The 23,278-nt window shown below is 40.3% G+C and overlaps 1 long non-coding RNA gene across 2 annotated transcripts in view; it reads right to left on the bottom strand.

Annotated features, from left to right (window-relative positions):
- LOC121827312 (uncharacterized) overlaps window positions 1-22,972 on the bottom strand; it is a 51,206-nt gene extending 28,234 nt beyond the window's left edge. The window contains exon 1 of one of the 2 annotated variants that reach the window (XR_013049248.1): window positions 22,754-22,894. This is a non-coding gene — a long non-coding RNA (uncharacterized LOC121827312). Of the gene's footprint in view, window positions 1-22,753 lie in introns of both variants that reach the window. The other variant, XR_006069542.2, reaches the window with a different exon arrangement.
- Window positions 22,973-23,278: the final 306 nt, after the last annotated feature.

Genomic DNA, 23,278 nt, shown 5'->3' on the forward strand with positions numbered 1-23,278 from the left:
TCTAGAGTGCTGATTGCAGACCAGTCTGGAAGCCCACAGCCTCATGGTATGCACATGTGTAGACAAGAGTGAAAGATTCAACCATGAAAACCAGGAAACCTAGAACTACAGAAGTAAGTGCTGGTAGGGGTGCCAGGGTACCTGAGCTGTGTAGCTTACTTAGTGTTCTTCTAGTGAAGGGTGACGTTCTCAAAGAGAAAACCAGAACAGACCCCATCCCAACATGGAGCTGAACTGCTTGAAATCATTGGAAGAGGGAGTCCTGATTTCACATACCTGTCATCCAACCACTAACACACACACACACACACACACACACACACACACACACACACACACACATACACGCGCGCACACCATCACCACCACCACCACCAACAGCAACAACTCTACACCTTGGTGACTAGAATGGTCTCTGAAGATTCCTTGGGTCATTGACAAACAGGAACACAATCTGACAATCACAGCCAGATTGAATATTTCTACTTAAGGAAAAAATCACACAGGGATTTATTAAGAAGAGCCTTAAATCTCGGAGTCACTGGTTTCCTTGTTTTCTATTAGCTAATCTCTACTGCCACCCCTGATCAAAACAGCAAAAGCTCCTTCTTCGGATGTATCTGCCTTCCTAGTGTTAGATCTGCAGACACCATCTCAGTGAGGAGCCAACTTTAGGAGGAATGTTGCCGGAACAATCATCACCTTTGAAAATGGATCTAGCTTTTCTCAGAAAAAAAGAAGCCGTGGAGTGCACAGACTGAGGTGGTTTTAAAACTAACAACGTAGTGGCATGAATCTCTGCTTGGCGGCCAGAAAGTGGCACAGCCCATGTTTGTGTGTGCATGAGTGGTTTTATAGCACCACACAGTGGCAAAAAAGCAACATTGCCCCTAAATCTAAAAAAAAAAAAAAAAAGGTTCTTGTGTACGCTCTTTATTTTTAATCCAATCACTATATGCTTATTTAAGTGTCTCAATTTTTCTAGACACAAACTAGGAGCTGGCAGTGTAGCAAACATTAATTACAAGAGCCTGTGTGCTGAATTTATAAAGATCTTCTTTGCTCCTCTTATAGGTACCTTACAAGGAAGCCAGTAACTCTGTCTTCAATACCAAAACGACAGGTCTCTCCTCTCATTCCTTCACCTACGATACAAAGTAGCCTCATCATCTTAGGGCCCAGAAAACACTGACTTAAATTTTAGTTCCCCTATGTGGGCATTTCTGGGGAGTAAGAGGGCTTTGCAAAATTTTTCTGGATCATAAACACCCACTTGACAGCAGTCTGAGAATGTAAATTCCCAGGTGTTAGCTCTGGGTCATTAGCATCAACTCTTCACCTATCTCTTTTCTTTTCATTTTGTTTTCCCTTTATTTGGCAGTAGGGATTAGACCTATGGCTTTGAGAATGCTAGGCAAGTACTCTACCACTGAGCTGTATTCCTAGATTTAGGGTTTTTGAGTCAAGGTGTTGCTATGTGGTTCAGGCTGGCACTGAACTCATTATGTAACCCAAGATGACCTCAAACTGCCAATCTCCCAGCCTTGGCATAATACTCGGATTATAGGCATGTATCATTACGCCTCACTCCTGTGTAGTGCTGAAGAAAACATCCTGAGATTAAAAAGTATATACTGTGGTATCTGAAGAGATATTATATATCCAGGACTCAAAAAACACTGGATCAATAAGTCAATTTTGTTTTCTTCCTGTTTATCATGATTCTACTTTGTAGGTACCTACCAAACTTGAGATGAATAGGATTACAGTCTGTACCTAAAATATGGAGATGGCACCCTCGTCCGACCTCCGAGGTGACCTGTACATGCCAAGCAGTCAGCCGTTAGGTCAGCCTTCTCCTCGCCATTGCCTTTAGATTTGTTTCTCACACTAGTTCACAAACTACCAGCTAAGATTAAGGAACGCCTTCATTTCCAGTACAAAGTCCTAATCGTTTCTTTGTTTTTCGATTGCTGAAGTAACGTGGAAGAGTTGTTTCATCCCTCGCCTTCACGTCTCTTACTGGAAAAGTGACGTATAGAGAGATTAGCCCTGTAGAACCAGAAGGTGTGTTACCCTTCTGGAAAATAGAGGTAAAATTCCTTAGAGTTCTAGACTACCAAAGTTCTTAGTCTTTAACTTGTCGAAGGAGTATATAGATTTCAACTTCTGGGAAAATGGAGTATCAGCTGCTCTCTAGGACACCACAGATAAAACACCATCAGATGATTAGCTATGCTGATACAACAGACATGATTTTAAAGCACTGATGCATTTATGGGAGTAAAGGGAAATATATGAGATCTGTGGACTAAATAGTGATAGTAACAGACAAATGCCTAAAACGGGGACAGTAGTGAGTAAGGAGTGAGCCTGGGGAGTGGGAGGGGCTGGATTGCCTGGAAGAAAGTGCTGATACCACTGCAGCTGCCACCAAGCTAGGGTCTTAGATCATTACACATTCCATTCAGTGATACAGTTAACAACTTAAAACAAATAAACAGACACAGAGAATAAGGGAGAGCAAAGAAACAAATGAAAATCTAGACAATCTCCAACACTTCAGGTATTAGAATGACCTTATGACAAAGAACTCAAAAGTAGCTGGGTGGTGCTGGTGCACCCCTTTAATCCTAGCACTCGGGAAGAAGTGGTATGTGGATGTCTGTGAGTTTAAGCCTAGACTGGTCTACAGAATAGTTTCCAGGACAGCCAGGGTTACACCAAGAAACCCTGTCTTGAAACAAACAAACAAAAATCAAAAGTCATGTATAGACGATTAGAAGACAGAAAAGGAAAAGAATAGATACAAAGTAGTGCAAAAACAAGAGTAGACAAAAACTGCCAAGGCAAATTTTAGAAAGAATTCAATGAGACTTATAAATTACACATACATACAAATTGTGATTCATGAACGAGATGACAAATGTAACAGAGGTGAAGACAGAATTAGAGAACTGGAAAATAGAACTTGAAGGAAGTACCTCCCAGGCAGCCCAACTGGTATAGGGAAAGAAATGCCCTCTCTAGACCCTAAAAAGGCTCAATACTAGAATCTGTAAACTATATTGACACTAAATTATGTGCCTTATTCATTAAAGTATGTAAATTATGAGACTCAAAGAAGGAATGCACAGCATAACTGAAGTTTCTGTAACATCCCTGGCTACCGAGGAAATGGAGCTTGGACCTTCTAGAGGAGAAATAGCTACAAGTTATACAAGTGCATGGCAAGGAAATGAGATAAATGAAGGTTGTCTTGCTATACAAATAAGAAGGCTCTTGGGCAATAAAGCCTGGCTCAGAGAAGCCCTCAGATGAGCATGTAGTAGCCTGTAACAATGTGGTATTGGCCTTCTTCTGTGAGTTTATCTTCTCTCATGGGTGAGATGCTGAAGAGGGATTTTGCTAAGACCATGCTCCTTTACTGAGAGTTATCTTTGGGCAGATCTTTAGAGAAGGTTCCTTCTTGAGATTCAGTCCCCTGTCGATGAGGGACAAGAAAGTTAGGGGGTCAGAAAGACCTTTGTCATTCTTTACTTAAAGTACTCATTATGTCAAAGTGCATGCTTTGAAGTATGCATTCCATACTTTGGACATTCTGGGCCCCAGAAATTATATATATGAATATATGATTAATAGATTTAGATGGGCCAGGTGGTGGCGGCACACACCTTTAATCCCAGCACTTGGGAGGCAGAGGCAGGCAGATCTCTGTGAGTTAGATGCCAGCCTAGTGTACAGAGTGAGTTCCAGGAAAGGTGCAAAACTACACAGAGAAACCCTGTCTTGAAAAAAAAGACATAGATGGTGGAAACAAATCTGAGCATAGTTAGAGTCACACCAGTAGAAGCTGGTGCACAAGTGCAGAGACCTTGTGACATAGAGATTAAGGGGGTGATTGCTCAACAATAAGCTGACATGATGATGGCCATGGTGATGAAAATGGAAGTCTGAGTTTGACAGGTGTTCTCCATATTTTTAAAACAGATTCCACAAAAAGTAGAGCTAAATAAGCAACAGAAGAAAGTAAGATGCAAGTGAGATCTTTGGATAAGTTTAAAAGGCAGAAGTTGTTAGACTAGCCTGTGGAGGGAGCAAAGGAAATGTAAAAATAGACAGCCCACAGTGGTGGGCTCTAGAATATAGGATTGTGAGTTCCTGGTACATTTTAGTCTTTGTTTTGAAAGACTCTACATGAACAGGTGATAGTATATATTGTGTAGGATTATGGGCTTATTTAAGTTTCATGTACCCTTTTAGAATCTTTAGCTGAGCTATGAATTAAATAAATATAAATCAGGTTAAAAGGAGAAATACAAAATTAATTATATACACAGGAGTTCCATATTAGCATGAGACTCAGAAAAAGCCAGATTAGCAGGGCAGCCAGGAAGTGGTGGGGTCAGGTTGTATGTACACTGGGAGGTGAGATGAGCAAACACATGGTGAGTCAAGATTAACCTGTTAGCAGATAAGAGGCCCTAGGGTGATAAACACCCTCTGAGGAGCAGTTCTTCCCAGCATAGGCACCTGTAGTTGTAAAATATCCTTTCCAGATGTGGAATCATCTCACAACTACTATGTCTATAATTTCTGAAAATACTCACCTAATAATATGTCAATGAGTAATGTTAGGGGCAATAACTCCTGAGCTCCAACAGTTTCTTAAAGGTACTGTAACAAAATGCCACAAGCTGGACAGTTTAAAATTATGGAAAGTTATGGTATCTCAATGAGGATAGAAGCCCCATGTCAAGTTATGAGCAGGCTATACTCTCGCTGTCAGCCACAGAGTAGAGTGCATTCTGTGTGCTTTTTCTGCTTTCTGGCATTACTGGAAATTCCCGTCACTCTAACCTCTCTCTGTCCCTGTTATCATGGGGTTTCCCCCTGTGAGCATGTGTGGTGGTTTGGAAGAAAATGGCCCCCAAATGGAGTGGCACTAATGGGAGATGTGGTCTTATTGGAATGGGTGTGATCTTGTTAGAGGAAGTGTGTCACTGTGGAGGTGGGCTTTGAGGTCTCCTATATGCTCAAGCCACACCCAGTGAGACAGTCCACTTCTTGTTGCCTGCAAGATGTGGGACTCTCAGCTGCTTCTCCAGCACCATGTCTGCCTGCATACACCATGTCCTACCATGATGATAATGGGCTGATTTTCTCAACTGTAAGTGAGCCACCACAATTAAACATTTTCCTTTATAAGAGTTGCTGTGGCCATGGTGTCTCTCCAAAGCAAGAGATCCCTAACTAAGACAGCTTGTCTCTGTGTCTCAGCTTCCCTTAAATGGCAGGAGCCACGTTGGCTTCATCTTACTCTATTATAAACACATTTTAACCAATTACATTTGCAATAACTCTCTTTCCAAACAAGGTCACATTCAAGGCATGGGGAAGTGTGTGGATACTGAGAACAATCCACTCTGGGGCTTTGGGTCTAAATCTTGACTCAGCTACCAATTAGCTGTGTAATCTCAAGCAAGCTGCTGGCTCTGCCTGAGCAGTTCTCTTCTGTCAATAAAGGAGGACAAGAATATTAACCCTCCAGGCCTTTTATAGAGATTTGTGAAAGGGCTTAGTGTGTGCCTGGTGTAGAGAAAGTATTTCTGTAGAAAAAGAGTAAATTTTAAATATAAAGGGAAAGGAAAAGATCATGTAGGTCTGAACCAAAATATGCCATTTAATCAAAGAAACCAAGGAGCACAGTGTCACTCTTTTGTCTCTCGTGTTCTTTTGTCTCTCTTAGTACCTAATGAAACATCTGACTTAGCTCAGGGGACACTGGCTTGTATTTTCTCATCTCTTAATGATGCAAGTGACAACATTTACGTCTATTCCAGTCTCTTACCAAAAGCTAAGAAGACATGAACTGTGTTTCCTAAGTCTAGCTGTCTAATCAAAAAGAATCTGTTGCTGTCCTCTCCGTTCCTTTCCCTTCATGTGCATGCCAGACTTTCCAGATAAAAGTCATTTTAACTTGATCCCAAATATTTTCATGTCTTTCTTCTTAGCAGATGGGAGATGTAAGACCTACTTGGCAGAAAGTAGTTGCTTTGCCAGCCTAACTGACCTTCCTTCCTTAAGGTTGGGTGGTGAGGATTCAGAGATATGCTATGTCCAGAGGCTGGGATTAACTTTTCTCATTTTTTGTGATCAAACACCTGATAAGACACAAATTAAAGGAGAGGAGGTAGGGGCTGGAGAGATGGCTCAGAGGTTAAGAGCACTGACTGCTCTTCCAGAGGTCCTGAGTTCAATTCCCAGCAACCACATGGTGGCTCACAGCCATCTGTAACGAGATTTGGTGCCCTCTTCTGGCCTGCAGACATACATGCTGTATACATAATAAATAAATAAATCTTTAAAAATAAATAAATAAATAAAGGAGAGGAGGTCTATGTAGAGACTACAGTTCATTGTGGCAGGGAAGGTGTAGCAACAAGAGGCTGCTCTCACCTCAGTGGATCAGGAAGCAGAAAGGATGGGAATACCAGCACCCCCCTCCTCATTCAGTCAGGGACCCCTTCCTGTGTGTTAGTGCCACCCATATTCAGAGGGAGTCTTCCCACTCAGTTAATTCTTTCTGGAAATGCCCTCCCTGACATATCCAAAGGTGTACTTCACTAATGTCCTCAACAAGGGTACTAATGCTTGTGGGTGTTTCTTAATCCAAGTAAGCTGACAATCAAAGTGGAGTACCACAAAAACCATTCACATTTTAGGATGTATTGTAAATTAGACTCAAGAGATAAAGACCTTCCGAAAGAGGCTGAGGACAATTACAGAGACTGGCTCACTGGAGAGTATGATCTTTATTAGGAGAAAGAAGCAAAGGAGTGAGAACTTTGGTGAGAAAATATTTGCCACCCGAAGAAAAGAAAATCCCAGGGTCAATATCTGCACTATTTATACTTGCATAATGTTCCAGAACGCCTACAGAAATGCCCATGTGGATTAATACATGCATATGTTTATAGAATGTATAAGGTATATAAGCAGGATGTAAACACAGACACAAGGACTCACAAGGTCAATGCTCACTATCTCACCATCTAGCTCTTTTGTTTCTTAACTTTGTGGTTTGGGGCAAGAAACAAAGTCTCAGTGTGGTTCAGGCAGGGACCATAGCAGCTTCTATAGTTGCTGCAAGAATTGAGCTTCTTGTTATACATTTGACACCTAGAAAATTGCTTTACCCATAGATGATTTTAAAAGAAAAAACTATTGCAGCTCATTAATTCATAGCTTTAAGTCAAGACATAATGCTATATTGTCTCATCAGAATCACATTGTGTATTTTGCTTTGGAACAGGTAACTATGACCACTCAAGGACTCTGTTTTGAGCTGATTCCTAGCTATATGTGTCAAATAAAAGAAATACATTTTATAAAGTAGATTGATGGGAACTCCATGATATAGCTTCTGTGAGCTTGTCACTCATGTTGGGGAAAGAAAGTTTCAAAGACTTTGAACTCTTCTGGGCACCTTATAATTTGTCCTGAACAAGTTCCTGTTGAACCAGAGCCAGAATAGAGCAGTGTAGAAGGATACCACAAAAGTGAAGCCACAGGGTGGCCAGTGGAGGCTGAGAAGGACATATCCCTCAGCTGCCCTTGTCTTTCAGGGTGGATGATTGATGTTCCTTTTTCTTGGACTTCTACTGAATATCATCCCCCCCCTAGTTCACTGATGCTTCAGAAAGGAGGAGCCAAATGAATCAGGAGATTCCTAGTGAATGAAGACCTTTGAGGAATGAAGACCCTCCATTCTCCAAGCTAGAATTGTCTCCTGTCCTCCCCCTTGATCCCACAGGTCAAGACTTTAGATCCAAAGGTAGAAAAGGTCTGCATCCATCCCTGTTTAGCAATGAAGAGGTTCCAGTTGGATCTTCATTCATCATCAACCCTTAAGATTAAGGGACCAAAGTCTCATGTTGAAATTTCAGCAGGAGAGAAAGACAGAAAAAAAAATTAAGGGATGTGAAAAGAGAAAGGAGGAAGAAGGCTTCACCCTAGAGTCCAGATGAAGTTTCTCTTTGTCTGAGAATTAACAACAGCACAATCAGCATTTGCTTTGAAGATTGTCTATGTAAAGGTATGTTCCTTTCTTATAGAGATATTTCAAGCAAGAATGTTAAAGTAGTAAATACCATGGTTTTGACTCCTTAAAGTTTAACCTTAGTTGTCACATAACAGTGAAACTGTAACTTCTTGATGATCTCACAAACAAGAGCTTTGTTTAAAGTTAAAACATATATCTTAACTCCCTTGTGATCAGATAGAATAAGGCTTCCTCCAACCCCTGTGACCTCAGGTTTCATCTTATCTGACTGTATCCAGGGCAGCTCATGATCCACCCTATGGTGTCACTTACAAGAAAAAATATATATATACCAATCTTTACTGATAGAAGCTATAGTCATCTAGTAGCCTCTCACCCTAACCCCAAACCACACAAGCCAAAAGCAGTGCCTAGAATAAGACTGACAGGACTGTTAAAAGAACAACATGTGTCTCTCTGGGCGAGGTGCTGACACAGTTTTTAACCAGTGCCAAAGTAAAGGAAGAATTATTTTTAATGAATATTCTGTCTTGTTGTCGTCCCCGCCCCCCTTTCCACTGTTTTTACTGACACTTTTAACATTCACAAATTCACAGTGTTACAGGTTCTTTGCACAGGTCTATTAGTCATAGGAAAGATCAGGATTTAAAGTGGAGCACCACAGAGGACCAGGAAAGTACCAGCTGTGATGATGCACAGTACTGAGACTTTGAAAGAACAGAATGAACAAGAACAGCCAGCCACTTCCGACCAGAGGGGCTCTTGCTTCACTGAGCCGGTCCTTACTCTCAGAGTTTACCCAAGCAGAAAGGCATTCTATTCTCAAACAATTGCTCTCCTAGGTCTTAGAAGTGTATATATATAACCAGTACTCAAAGTGACCAGATGTACCCCTGGACTATAAACACCTGCAGGGACAAGTTACATCTTGAGGCATTAACATTTCCTTAATTGCTGTTTTTAATTAAGAAGGCAAACAGCAGACAGAAGTTTATCCTTTGGGAAGGATGTCTGGTCAAATACCTTATCCCCTTGCTCCAATTTGTTATCAAGTAACAGAGTCCTTAAAACAACATTCTTCATCTAAATTTAGCAGTAACAGCAGACAAGATTGGTTGAGCCTGTCCTTAAGGGGAAGCTTATCTTGACACTCACCTTGTTCTCAGTAACAGGCTACACAAAATAGAGTTGAAGAAAGGATGCCATAGACTGGTGGAACTGGGACTGAGAGGAAAACAGAAGTGGATGCCTCAGAGTGCCATGGTCCTCTGGGCTTCTCTTCCCAAGTGTGCTATTCTCATAATGATCACAGCAACTAATGGTAATTGACACTGTGTGTTCACTGGAGTCTGTACCTGTGTATGCTTGGATCCACCTATCAGGCCCTCCTTCCTCCAGGATGTGTAGACATATAAAGTAGAACACTTTAGTTGTTAGAGGCTAAGGTATCCACGCAATACTTGTATTTGTAAAAAAAAAAAAAAAAAAAAAATGAATCTACTTTTCAATACATCTGAACAATTTTTGAATCTTAATGTAATTCTCTCCCATAAAAGTAAAAGGTAGCTAATCTAGGTATGGTTATTATTACATTATATGCATATCAGGCTGAAAATGTGTCAAAAAATCTGCTCTACGCACTTTAGTAAACACAAACAGTAGGTAGCAGTCGGTCTTAATCTTCACGACAACCTGTGAGGTCCAATCCTTACACTGAGTTCCACTCCAAAGTAATTACAGAGAGAAATCAGGATGCTTTGGAAGGAGGTTGGGGGGGGGGGCTCTTCTAGGCTTTCTGCTTGTACTGGACAGCAGCAAGCACCCATGGGATTTCCCACACCACTGTGGTTACAAAGGTAGAAAGGAGATGCTGTGAGAGGCTCCCAGGCTGATGTAGCAGAGGCAGATTCTAAGCTTCATTACCCATTTACAGGAGTGTTGATTCTAGGAAACAATATGCTTCTCATATCTCCAAGGAGAGCATGAATGTAACAGAGGAATTGGGAGTGTCCATGGGGACTATGGCATGTCTACAATTATGTCATTGTCATGAGGCTCTGAGGACTCCCCAGAAACTGAAATGCTATATTGGATTTAAAAAAAAAAAAAAAAAAAGGTTAGGCAGAAAGTATAAAGTGATGGTGTTTACCCTTAATCAACTAAGAAACCCTCACATGACAAAGTTAAATCAGTTGGCAGCATTAGCCTAAGGAAGAAATCATATTTTGTTCTAGGGGGAAAGAAACTATTATTTCTTATACCTACCCACATTGATTGAATAGATGATAGATAGATAGATAGATAGATAGATAGATAGATAGATAGATAGATAGATAGACAGATATACATAGATATATATGTGTGTGTATATATGTGTGTGTGTGTGTGTGTGCGCACTAAAAAAAACCATCAATTTGTAGGAATTATAGGGGAATTATGACTTGAATGCAAAAAGAGTAAGAAAGTTTCTTCAATTTGCAGAGTTGACTTGACAATTTGTTAATTTGTTAGTGGGATACGGATCAAGGGTTATCAGAATCATAAAAATGGCCACTGTCCTGAAGATCAGACTCTGGAGTAGACTCTTCTAATTTGAAGGCATGTCTGATTTTCACTGCACATTAGGGGGTTTCGGGTGCTGGCCCATTCTTGCTGGAGTGGATGCACTGATGTCTTAAAGGCATTACCCCAGAAGCTTTGTCCTCTCTTTCATAAGTGTCCGAACTGTAGAAATTCCAACAAAAGATTGAGGGTGTCAATGATATACAGACCATGAAAATGGAGGTATCTGAGGAAGTCTTATAAGGTAAGCTAAAAAGAAAATGAAAGGCACAGATGGTGCCCATGCAGGAAGAGTGAATGCCATGCCATGAGAAAAACAAGAAGATTGCCAAGGATTCGGAGTAGTTTCTGAAGTTCCTGAGTGAACTTATATCAACAAGATGATGTTTCATTCAAAATAAAAATATGGGGACTGGAGAGATGGATCAGCATTTCAAAGCAGTTGTTGCTCTTGCAAGGGACATGGGTTTGATTCTCAGAACCACATGGGGGCTCAAAACTGTCTGGAACTCAAGTCCCAGGGGATCCAACACCCTCTTTTAATCTTTGTAGGCACTAGTTGGCCAAATAGTACATATACATTCATGTAGGGAAAACATTCATACACATAAAATAATAAAATCTAAAATGTTTTTAAGTACTAATTTTCACCTGATTTCTTAATTTTGAATGGCTAATTTTCTATGAGCCCACACAAGGCTTTATCAAGCCTCCTGTGACAAGGCGTATATGTAGCTTAGCTAGTCTCTTTCAGTCATTCCCTTGTGGGAGTCTGAACCTTTCCTCTTACGAACAGTAACACATGATCATGAATCAGACCCATAAGAGATAAGTTGCACACACTTGTTAATAGATCTTTGTCTTGTGGTCTTCGCTTCAAAATAGAAGCTGCCTTTCGAGATGCCCATGAGTGGGCAATCCAGTCAAAAGGGGTGTGTTGCTGACTTTTGTTTTTGATTGTTCCTCTTCTCATTAGAATTTCTTAGTTTATTAATTAAAAATATTTAGATTAAAAATTATAGGACGGGCAGTGGTGGCACCATGCCTTTAATCCTAGCACTCAGGAGGCAGAGTCAGGTGTATCTCTCAGTTTGAGGATACCCTGGACTACAGAGAGAATTCCAGGGCAGCCAGGGCTACACAGAGAAACCCTATCTCAAAAAAAAAAAAACATAAAAATAAGAGTATATTTTAAAAGTCTATTATTTCTGCTTTCTAATCTTCAATAATTTACTCAGAATGTGCTTTATCTACTCCAGGGGAAAGTTCAACATTCCACATTGCAGGAAGTAATTATGTCTGCAGGGCCTCTTCCAATCTCTAATCCAAAACATTTAAGTAAATGTTTTGATGCCTACTGTATTTTTATCACTAAATTACAGAAAAAGTACAAAGGTTAGATCTGATGGTTACACGCATCAAAGATGATTTAAAAAACAGTCACACCAGCTTAAACTTCAGAAGCTAATTTATATCGAAATAATCAGCCTTTGCAGTATATAGTCCTATGAGCTTTGACAAACACATATAGGAGTGTATGCATGCTATAATCAAGATGTGGATTAAGCCAGTATGCCAGTCAAGACACAGAATAGTCCAATCTCCTACAAAAGTCTTTTGTCACTTTGTCATCGCTCATCCAAACTGAAACAACCGGCTGGTGTAAACTGCCTTGCTGATAGGTGTTTGCTCACATCTCCCCTTATCATCTAATCTAACATTTGTGTAAGTTACAGAGATGATGCCAGCATCATTTACGTGTGGCTTCCTTGTTATCTGCCTGAGTAATTAGGAGTCATCTCCACGAACCAGCTTTCCACTCCACAGTTTCCTCTGTTAACTTATCTGTGATTCACAGCTTCTGGTCCTGTGTGTTTTATTTCTTTCCATTATCTTTGGATGGAGTGTGTTCTCCTCTTCTTAGGACCTTTAGACACCTAGATGATTGACCAGAGACTTTTCCAGCCATGTGCAGACATTTAATGCCACAAATTTCCCTTCTAGTTGTGTGTTAGCTGTACCACATAAATCTAAATATGTTATCTGTATTTTCATTCACATTTCAGCATTTTGCATCTGCATTGTTTCTTGCTCTTTGACCCCGAGGCTGCTTAAAACTGTGATGTTTAATTTCCATTTTCTCCCGGTTATAAAAATATTTTCCTATTGATCTCTAGGTCAATTTCAACCTAATGAGAAAATTAGCGTTTCTATGATTTTAATTCATTTAAATTTGTTGATGTGCATTGTATGTCCTGCCCCCCAAGGCTTCATCTTGGTTGGCTTGTACCTGCATTTGAAAATGACGTGTATTCTGAGGTTTCTTGAGTAGAGCGATCTGATAAGGTCAGTTCTGTCAATCTTGTGGATTATGTTGCGTATATCTTCTCTATGCTGACTGGCATCAAAAATCTATTTGTGCTATCATTGCTGGGATAGGAGTATAGAATTCTTCGATTTCCACAGTAAAACTGTCACTTTTACACTTTGTTCTTATTAGCCTTCTGCCTAATTCTTCCTTCTGTTGGGCATGACCCACTTACACAAATGTGGGGTCGTTTGCTGTCCTCTCACTTCCTACACTATTTTGTCATTCCTTCTTTATTTCTCTTTGTGTTTGAGTTGGGCATTTTCCTCAGGTCAACTGATGGTTTCCCCCAGTGTATCAACTATTCTGGAAAATTCACTCAAGTTCTTTACCATCTCTGTCACCATCATTTTAATTCAGGATTTCGAATGGTGTGATTTTTTTTCATTCAAATTTTCTACTCAGGCATTCCAAACTATTTATATATGTTGTTGATATTTTCTCCACAGTACTTATGGTAATAATAATAGCTAACTGATTTTTATGAATTTGATTCTATTGATTGCTTTATCTCTTGATGGTGAGAAGGTGGTTATCTTTTTTTTTGTACAGATATTTTAGAGGTGATTGATTTTTTTAAATAATTTTTTTAAATTATAATATAATTTACATCACTTCCCCTTCTCTTTCCTCTCTCCAGTTCCTCCCATACACTCACTTTATTCTTTCTCTTAAATTCATGACCTCTTTTTAAAATTGTTGTTACATATGCATATTACATGTTACATATGACATATTATAGATAGTATATTACTAAATCTGCATATTACATAAATACCACCTGCTCAGTCCATATAGTGTTACTTGTATCTGTGTTTGCAGGGCTGACCACTTGGTACTTAGGGCTCTTTCCTGGGTGAGACCATTTCTCCCCATCTCAGCATTCTCCAGTTGCCTGTAGTTCTTGGTCTGGGGCTGAGGCCTCATGAGATTCCCCCCTTCCGAGTTAGGATGACTACCAGTGTTGTCCTTGTTCAGGACTTTTTAGACAGACATGTTGATGAGACTTCATGGATGTAGCTTCTTTAAAATTCTTAGGAGACACAGTCTCACAGCAACCCTCCTATTCTTCTGGCTCCTGCAATCTTTCCAGGCCTTCTTCTTCAGTGATCCCTTGGAGACAGTGTTTTAGCAGCAGAGACTAAAGTTTTCTTTTACCTCAGTGCCCACCAGTTTAATTAATCTAACATTATTATCTGTGAAAAGCATGAAAAGTGTTTAAATTTATTGTTCCTTGGGATCAGGAGTTAGTCAAGAGTTTGTATTTTTCAAAAACCAGTTGCCTTCCCATATGCAGATGACAAACACTGAGAAAGAAATCATAGAAACAATACTTTTCAAAGTAGCCTCAAAAACAATAACATGGGATTATTCTAACCGAGCAAGTTAAAGACATGTACAATATAAATTTTACAGCATTGAAGAAAGAAACTGAAGAAAATACCAGAAGACAGAAAGATCTATAAGATCTCCCATGCTGGTGGATCAGTAGAATTAATATAGTGAAAATGGCCATCTTACCAAAAGCATTCTACAGATTCAACAAAATCCCCATCATAATTCCAACAAAATTCTTCATTGAAAGGACACTTTTCAGCTTTATATGTAAACACACACATACATACATAAATACATACATACATACATACACAAGACAAACAAACAAACCACCAAGGTAATCCTGAATAATAAAAGAATTGCTAGGGGTATTAACATTCCCAATTTCAAGTTGTACTACAGAGCTATATTAATAAAAATAGCATGTTACTATTATAAAAACAGAAATGTTGATCAATAGACATTAATTGAAGACCTAGATATAAGTTCAAACACGTATGGATATCTGATTTTTGATGAAAAAGCCAGAAACACACTGGGGAAAAATAGACAGAATCTTCAACAAATAGTGCTAGTCAGCATAGATGGCTATATGTAGACGAATTCAAATAGATTCATATTTATCACCCTACATAAAACTCAAATCCAAATAGATCAAGAACCTCAACAAGGCTTGATATCCTGAATCTGATAGAAGAAAAAGTGGGGAATAGCCTTGAACTCATTGGCATATGGATAGAATTTCTGAATAGGACACCAATAAGCACAGAAACTAAGACCAATAATTAATAAATGGGACTTCATGAAATTGAAAAGTTTCTATATAGCAAAGGATACCTTCCTTTGGACAAAGTGGCAGCCTCTTGAATGGGAAAAAATGTTTGCCAATTACAGATCCAAAAAAGGGTTAATATCTAAAATCTAAAAAGAACTCAAAATTTTGAACAATAAGAAAACAACCCAATTATAAAAAATGGAGTACAGAACTAAACAGAGTTCTCAAAAGATGAAACACAAATGAGTGAGAAACAAAGAAATATTTAACAACCTTAGTCAACAGGGAAGTGCAAATCAAAACTACTTTGAGATTTTAGCTTACACTAGTCAGAATGGTCAAGATAAATCAAACAAATGACAGCTCATGCTGGGTAGGATATGGGGGAAAAGGAACACTTATTCACTGCTGTTGGGAGTGCAAACTTGTACAACCACTATGGAAATCAGTGTGATGTTACCTTGGGAGCTGGGAGTAGATTCACCTCCAGATCCAGCTATACCACTCTTGGGCATATATCCAAAGGACTCTACAGCCTGCTTCAGAGATATTTGCTCATCCGTGTTCATTGTTGCCCTATTCATAACTGCCAGAAATTGGAAACCTAGATATCCATCAACACTGAATGAATAAGGAAAATGAAGTACATTCACACAATGGAATATTATTCAGATGTTATAAAAATGAAATTATAACATTCACAGGTAAATGGATAGAGCTAGGAAAAAAGACATCTTGAGTGTGGTAACCCAGACCCCAAAGACGAATATGGTAGGTATTTGTTTATGTGTGGATGTCAGCTTTTAAGCCTTCAATAGGCATGCTACAATCTATGTAATCAGATAGGTTAGGTATAGAATAAAGGACTAGGGAGAGGGGAGGATCTTCCAAGGAAAAGGAATAGAACTGATAGTTACATAGAGACTGGGGGTAGGAGGTCTGGAGTGAGAGGATTAATGGAGAGGAGCAGGAAAGGGAGGGATAAGGCAGGGGTAGGAATATGAGAAGGGAAAACTAAACTCAGGGTCATTTGAGAAACCATTTGGAAACCTACTACAGTGGAAGATTCTCCCAATGCAGCATAATATTCTTATTAATTATTTGGGAATTTCATACAGTGCACCCCAATCACACTCACCTCCCAGGTCCATCCTCCCACATTTGCACCGTCCCCCAAATAAGAAAAGAAAAGAAACCACCAAATCCAGTTTGTGTGACCCATATACTCATTGGAACATGGTCAAACTCCCAGTGGCCAGCACCTTAAAGAACACTGAGTCCTTCTTCACCTCCCAGCCAGAAGCCATCAACTATGTAGACCTACATTTATTTCAGCATCACAGTTTTTAAAGACTTTCCTCAATAACTTTCTGTCTGGACTGTTTCTTTTCTATTTTCTTTTTCTTTACCCATTTTTTGAAGGTAGGGAGAGGTTGTCCCAGAAGCCTTCAAAGTCTCTCATTCTGTTATGAGTCTACAGTCATCAACACCACCAGAAAAGCTGCCTGTGGTAGCACGGATCATGAACTTCCACATGTTTCCAGTGGAAGCACAGATTGTGGACATCAGCATGGTTTCTGGAGTCAGTACAGATCATAGACAGCCCATGTGGGAGCCCACAGAGGTTTCCTAGTGAGAACTTACTCAGGGTCAGAGAATCTGAGTTTGCTTTACCTAGCAGGGCTGTGTAAGGAGATGATTTGACCATGGGCGTGTTTACCAGGTGTTTGGAAGGGTCTACACTTGACTATATGATGTGATTTGATCTTGTAAAGGAGAGGTCTTTTGCCTCTCCCCTTGGCATATTATAAAAAGCCCTTTTCAATAAAGGACAAGGCTGTTGGATATTGATCCAGGCTCTCCTGAAGCTATCCTGTGTTTCTGTCTTTCTTCTCATCATCTAGGTCTCTCTTTTTATCTGATATTTTCTTACTCTCTCTCTTCCTCCTAAGAACCCTTAAAAAGGTGCAAGTTGGACTCCCACAGACCACAGACCTCAACATGGCTTCCACCAACAGCACAGATCACATATATCAACAGTCTCTTTTGGCTCGGTGGCTGCATGGACCAACAAAATCTTTCTAGGAGACTTAATCCAGAAAACGAACCATCCTTCATCTCTGACATCTCGTTGCTGCTCAGAGTCAGGGTGGTAGTGTGGTTGGGCAGCTCATCCAGGGGCAGGACCTACTTGAGTTCCAGACTTCTGTCCACTACTCTGGCTCTGAACTGGCCCGCCCTGCCAATATCCTGGGCATAACTATCATGTTTGCAGCTCTCAAGAAGCGGCAGGGCCCTGAGCTCTCCTCCTCTTAACAGGGCAAGTGTCAGTCCTCCCAGCAGCTGGGGACTCGCCCTACTTGACAACAACATGCTCCTTTGTCCACCACGGCCATGATCCCATGCCTGTCACCACCGTGCATCTCTAGTTCCACTTCTCGGCCACACACACGTGCCATTCTGTTCCACCATCTTTTTTTTTTCAAAGTCCATGAAAGCAATTTTTAAAAGCATCTTCCCATAAGACATGGCTTTTTTAGTCATTCCAGAGAGACTGTGTATTTTGCAGACTCATCCTCTGCCATTGTGTCTCCCCTTGAAGCCTCCGTGGGTCTCTCAGGCTCCTCAGAGGCAGCCCTGAGGCATCAAGAGCCCCAGTGACCACCACCATCTTGAATCTCCTCTGGTCTGAAGATTCTTAAAATACATATAAAGATAAAGGAAATCTAACTGAAGTCACCAAATAACAGGAGAGACAAAGCCCCAACTAGACAGTTTTCACCACCAAGTGAAACCTCCAGTACCAGAAATGGGTTACATTTAATTGAGTTGTAACTCAACTCAAGGGGGGGGGATAGGAATCCCAAAACAACTCAAGCTATTGCCAAAGCTATTGATTGCTTTCTACTAACCAATGGTAAGGCCCTAATGCTGAAGACAATGCTTACTCATTAAAGTGGAGAATGGATCTGGGGCCTAACTAGAGGCTTTGTTCCTACTGATCAGTGTTCACGGTAGTAGAAGTTGCTCTGCACACTCCAAGAGGAGAAAGGCAACCAAACCGTGCAATCTGCAATGCTGACCTGCCTGCGTGATACTCTGGTGAAGCAGGGGCACAAACACTGGGTGAGTAACAAACCACCACTACCTGGTTGGATGTAAGGCTCACTCCATGATATGGAACCCATGCCTGATACCGCTTTGGTGACCAAAAGTCTTAGACTAGATAGGCCATGGGCCTACGGGGACAACCAAATACTATTGTTCTGCTAAAGGAACATGGTGATAAAATGACCTCTAATGGCATTCTGCTATACTCATAGATTAGTATCTTGCTCAGCCATCATCATATAAACTTTCCCCTGAAGTAGATAGCAACTGATACAGAAACCCACAACTAGACAATGTGTAGAGAGTGAGTCTTTGGAACATTCATTCCTAAGTGGGATGTGTGGTGATATTATGTTCCCCATTGTGAATCCTAATAAACTTATCTGGTGTCAGAGAACACAACAGCCACTAGATCTAGATCCAGAAAATGGTGACACTCACACCTTTAATCCTATCACTTGGGAGGCAGAGATCCATCCGGATCTCTGTGAGTTTAAAGCCACATCAGAAACAGCCAGGCATGGTGATTCATGCCTTTAATCCCAGGAAGTGTTGGCAGAAAGCAGAAAGGTATATAAGGCATGAGGACCAGGAACTAGAGCTGGTTAAGCTTTCAGGCTTTCAAGAAGCAGTTCAGCTGAGATCCTTTTGGATAAGGACACAGAGGCTTCCAGTCTGAGGAAACAGGATCAGCTGAGGAACTGGCGAGGTAAGAAAGCTATGGCTTGCTGTACTTCTCTGATCTTCCAGCATTCACCTCATTACCTGTCTTCAGGTTTGCTTTTATTAATAAGACCCTCTAAGATTCATGCTACAGGGATGTCTTCATCAGACTCCTCCCCTTGGAGCTCAGGGAACTATGCAGAAGAGGAGAACAGTAGTTGAGAGCCAGAGGGAATGAATTACACCAAGGAAACAGTGTCTTGCAGACACAGCAGGACTGACACACATATGGACTCACAGAGACTGTGGCAGCATGCACAGGGCCTGCACAGGTTTAAGCAAGATGGGGTCTGTGGTGGTTTGAATGAAAATGGCCCCATAGACTCATAAGGAGTAGTTTATTGGAGGTGTGGCCGTGTTGGAGTAGATGTGGCCTTGTTGGAAGAAGTGTGTCATGGGGGATGGACTTTGATGTTTCAGAAGCTCAAGCTAGGCTTAGTGTTGCTCTCTTTCTGTTGCCTGCAGATTCAGATGTAGAACTTTCAGCTACCTCTTCAGTACCATGTTTGCCTGTGCACTGCCATGCTTCCTGACATGATGGTAACGAACTAAATCTCTGAACTGTCAGTCAGCCCAGTGAAATGTTTTCTTTTATAAGAGTTGCCATAATCGTGGTATCTCTTCACAGCAATAGAAACCCTAACTAAGACAGGGTCCCCGAGCTGAGTGGAGGAAGTGAACATAACCTCTTATCTCTAACCAAGAAGCTATCTCCAAATGGACAATGCTTGCAAAGGAAAAATTAGTTTTCTCCAGTGAAGTCTCACCGGATATATAAACCACACTTAAGGACAGGCCCCATGCCCAGCAGTAGAATGCAAACACAAAATGAACTCAATGATATTTTTGTAGATTTTGTTTGTTTGTTTCATATTGTTTTCTTTGGGAATTTTTAACAATACTGATCTTTTGCTTATATATTATGGTTTCTGATTTTGTGCTTTCATTGGCTTTTTAATGGGTATATAAATGTCTGTATGTATATGGGTTTCTTAGACTTTTTCTTGCTAAAAATTAGCATATCAAAGAGTTATTTGTTCTTACACATTTATTGGCATACCATTTACAGCAGCCATCAACTGATAAATGGATAAATGGATAAAAAAATGTGTTATGTGGAAGGTAGCTCATGCCTATAATCTCATCACTGAAGCAAGAGGACTGCTGTGTGTTCAGGAACAGTCAGAGCTGCATGATGAGTTATAGACCAGCCTGGACTATATTGTGAGACTTCATGGCAAATGAATAAAAAAAGTGAAAGTTAAAGAACAAGAAGAAAAATAAATTCTTATACACACATATAGAGGATTATTCTCCTCCTATAGAGAAAAAATAGATCCTGTTGATTGCAGGAAAGTGGATTGATTACACTACAGGACACCATGTTAAACGAAACAAGTCAGACACAGAAACCCAAGCATGCTGTCCATCATCATCAGAAGTTAAAAAGGTTGAACTCAAAATAGAAGGAGAATAACAGTGATTACTTGAGGATGAGAAGGATGGTGGGGTGGGTAGATTATGGAAGAAATCTGGGTAGCAAGTGCCAAAACAGGTTCCACAGAAGGAGTCACTCCCAGTGTTCTGCACATAGAGTGACTATACTTTTCAATAACCTTTTACAAAGATTATGGAGAGATAAACTTAAATGCACCAAACACAAATGTTGGGTTGTTGGCACTAACTACCCTGATCTTATTTTCCATTCTGTGCATGCACTGAACTATCACACTATGCACTCCAGATATGTGCAGATGTATGTTCTTTGAAAAGACAAAAATAATGGTTTTACAGAACATTCTTTTGGAAGAATAATATTAGTCTCAGTCTCCTGTATTCTCAGTGGAAACTGAGTGTCTACAGATGTATTTTCTTAAAATGTGATTTTGTGACACAAATTCTAAAAGGTCTTATAATAAAAACCCAGGGCCAGATATTGGGGTAAATGCTGAAAGATCTGAGACTTTGGAATTATAACTTGTCTTTATGTTCAGAAAAAAAAATAAGTGGAAAATTCTGAAGGACCACTAAACTCAATGTTGTATTTACATATCTATATCTATATAAAATAATGATTATAAATGTTTGTTTAAAAAAAGAAAGAAAGACCAGAGAGACAAAGGAACAAGACACTAAAGAAACTTCTCACCACTACCGAATCCTTGGGCCGAATGGAAGGGGCGATCCTATCTCCACGAATCCTCAGACTGCAAGCCTCTGAGTCCTCAGCCAAAAGGCTTCTCTTGTTCCTGTCTCCTCACACTTTATATGCCTTTCTCCACCCAGCCATTTCACTTCCTTCCTAGTGCTGGGATTAATGGCGTGTGTGCTTCCCAAATGTTGGTAGCAAGGCATGTGACTCCTAAGTACTGGGATTAAAGGTGTGTGCCACCACTGCCTGGCTGTTTCTCTCCTAAACTGAATCAATCTCATATAGTCCAGGGTGGTTTTGAACTCAAAGAGATCCACATGGATCTCTGCCTCTTGAGTGTTAGTATTAAAGGTGTGTGCCACCACTGCCTGGCTTCTATGTTTAATCTAGTGGCTGGCTCTGTCCTCTGATCCTCAGGCAAGCTTTATTTGATGCACAATATATCAACACATGGTATTTTCCTTTAGTCTTTTGGTTTTAAATGTTAAAGCATAATCACTGTAAAATTTTAAACCATAATGAACATTTTTAAAAGCCAAGATTAATTGGAAGTCATATTACAGACATGAAACTGCCTGAAGATTTCTTTTTCGTGGTTCAACTTTAAGTTTTAGAGGTCAATGTCAGCGTGAACTCTGGAACTTTGACTCTGAACCCCAGAACATTCTGCTGATGTAGCACTGATAAACTATCTGACATGGGGAGGTGTTGTGTCCTGGCAGACAGAATGACATGAACAGTGACATTACAGAGATATAAGGAAAATGCCAGCATGAGAGATATTGAGTCCATGGCGTTTCTCTTCATCTGCACACAGAAGTCTTTCACATCCATCCTTGCATCTAGAAGGGTGGCCAGCATATAGAAGTCACCCAAAAACTATTTGCTTTCTGGAGGACTAGATAACAAGACATCTCTTTTATTGCTTGTGTTGAGCCTCAGGAACATGCTGGACTTTTGGGTGAGGATGGTGGGTGGGAGCTTGGTCCTTCAGGCAGACCAAGTTGCACCAAGTCACATCTCAGCCATTAAAAAGTCAGTGTAAGCCGGGCGGTGGTGGCGCACGCCTTTAATCCCAGCACTCGGGAGGCAGAGCCAGGTGGATCTCTCTGAGTTCGAGGCCAGCCTGGGCTACCAAGTGAGCTCCAGGAAAGGCGCAAAGCTACGCAGAGAAACCCTGTCTCGAAAAACCAAAAAAAAAAAAAAAAAAAAAAAAAAAAAAAAAAAAAGAAAAAAGTCAGTGTAAGTTACACTTCTTAAATACAACTCACACAGCTTTATAAGCTATGTCTTCATTACATTATCATGCTTGGTTATATCACTATGAAAAAGAAGTGAAGTTATATTTAGTAGTGGAGGCATGAATAAAATTCAATCTTTAAACAACTTAGTATTTGTATTTATCCAGTCTGTGCTAGGTTCTGTGGAATATGGACACAGGAAGTGTTGACATAAAAGAGCTAGAAGAGATGGGCAGAATTTAATGGGGGGGGGGGGATTCGGCTCTAACAGATCTGAGGCTTGTTGAAAGGAATGCAACAAGATTTAAATGAACATCTCATTCCCATTATAGAAGGTTCTACTCTGTAAGGATTTAGTAATCATGTTGACTCATCTACGAATGTGAAAAAAGCACACATTGAGGTACCAGCATTTTACCTTTTCTGTGGTTATTCTATCCCATAGAATCTGAAATAGTCTCTAACAACTGCTGCTTCAGTTTAAATTGCTTTTCTCAGTGGGGAAAATGTCATTTTCTATGCTTCCACCTTAGCCTACTATCACAATTGGATTCCGTTGCCCTGGCAACTTCATAAGATGAAATGTGCTGCTGTATCCACCTGTGATGTCATAGCAGATGGCACTATCTCTCCGGACTTGTTTGGATTGTTTCAGCAATATTTTGCAATGAGAAAAATCGTGTATCTGTTTTGAATGTGGTGCCCTTTTAAGCACTCTATTGCTCCAGAATATATTTCTTCCCACTCATAGCAATCAATTGTCATGGAACATGAAATATAGGGTATCCTTAGCCCCTGTCGCCGATTCTTCTTATTGCTTATGCAGTATCCATTCCTTTTCCCTCTTTCCTTGTATGCTGTACCCTTGCCATTCTCCAGTAGTTATGAGTCAGAATAACTGACCCCATCTATGTTCCATAAGTGGATTTTAAAAACCATAGAC

This window comes from Peromyscus maniculatus, chromosome 2, assembly GCF_049852395.1.
Source record: "Peromyscus maniculatus bairdii isolate BWxNUB_F1_BW_parent chromosome 2, HU_Pman_BW_mat_3.1, whole genome shotgun sequence".
In the NCBI taxonomy this organism is placed as follows: Eukaryota; Metazoa; Chordata; class Mammalia; order Rodentia; family Cricetidae; genus Peromyscus; species Peromyscus maniculatus.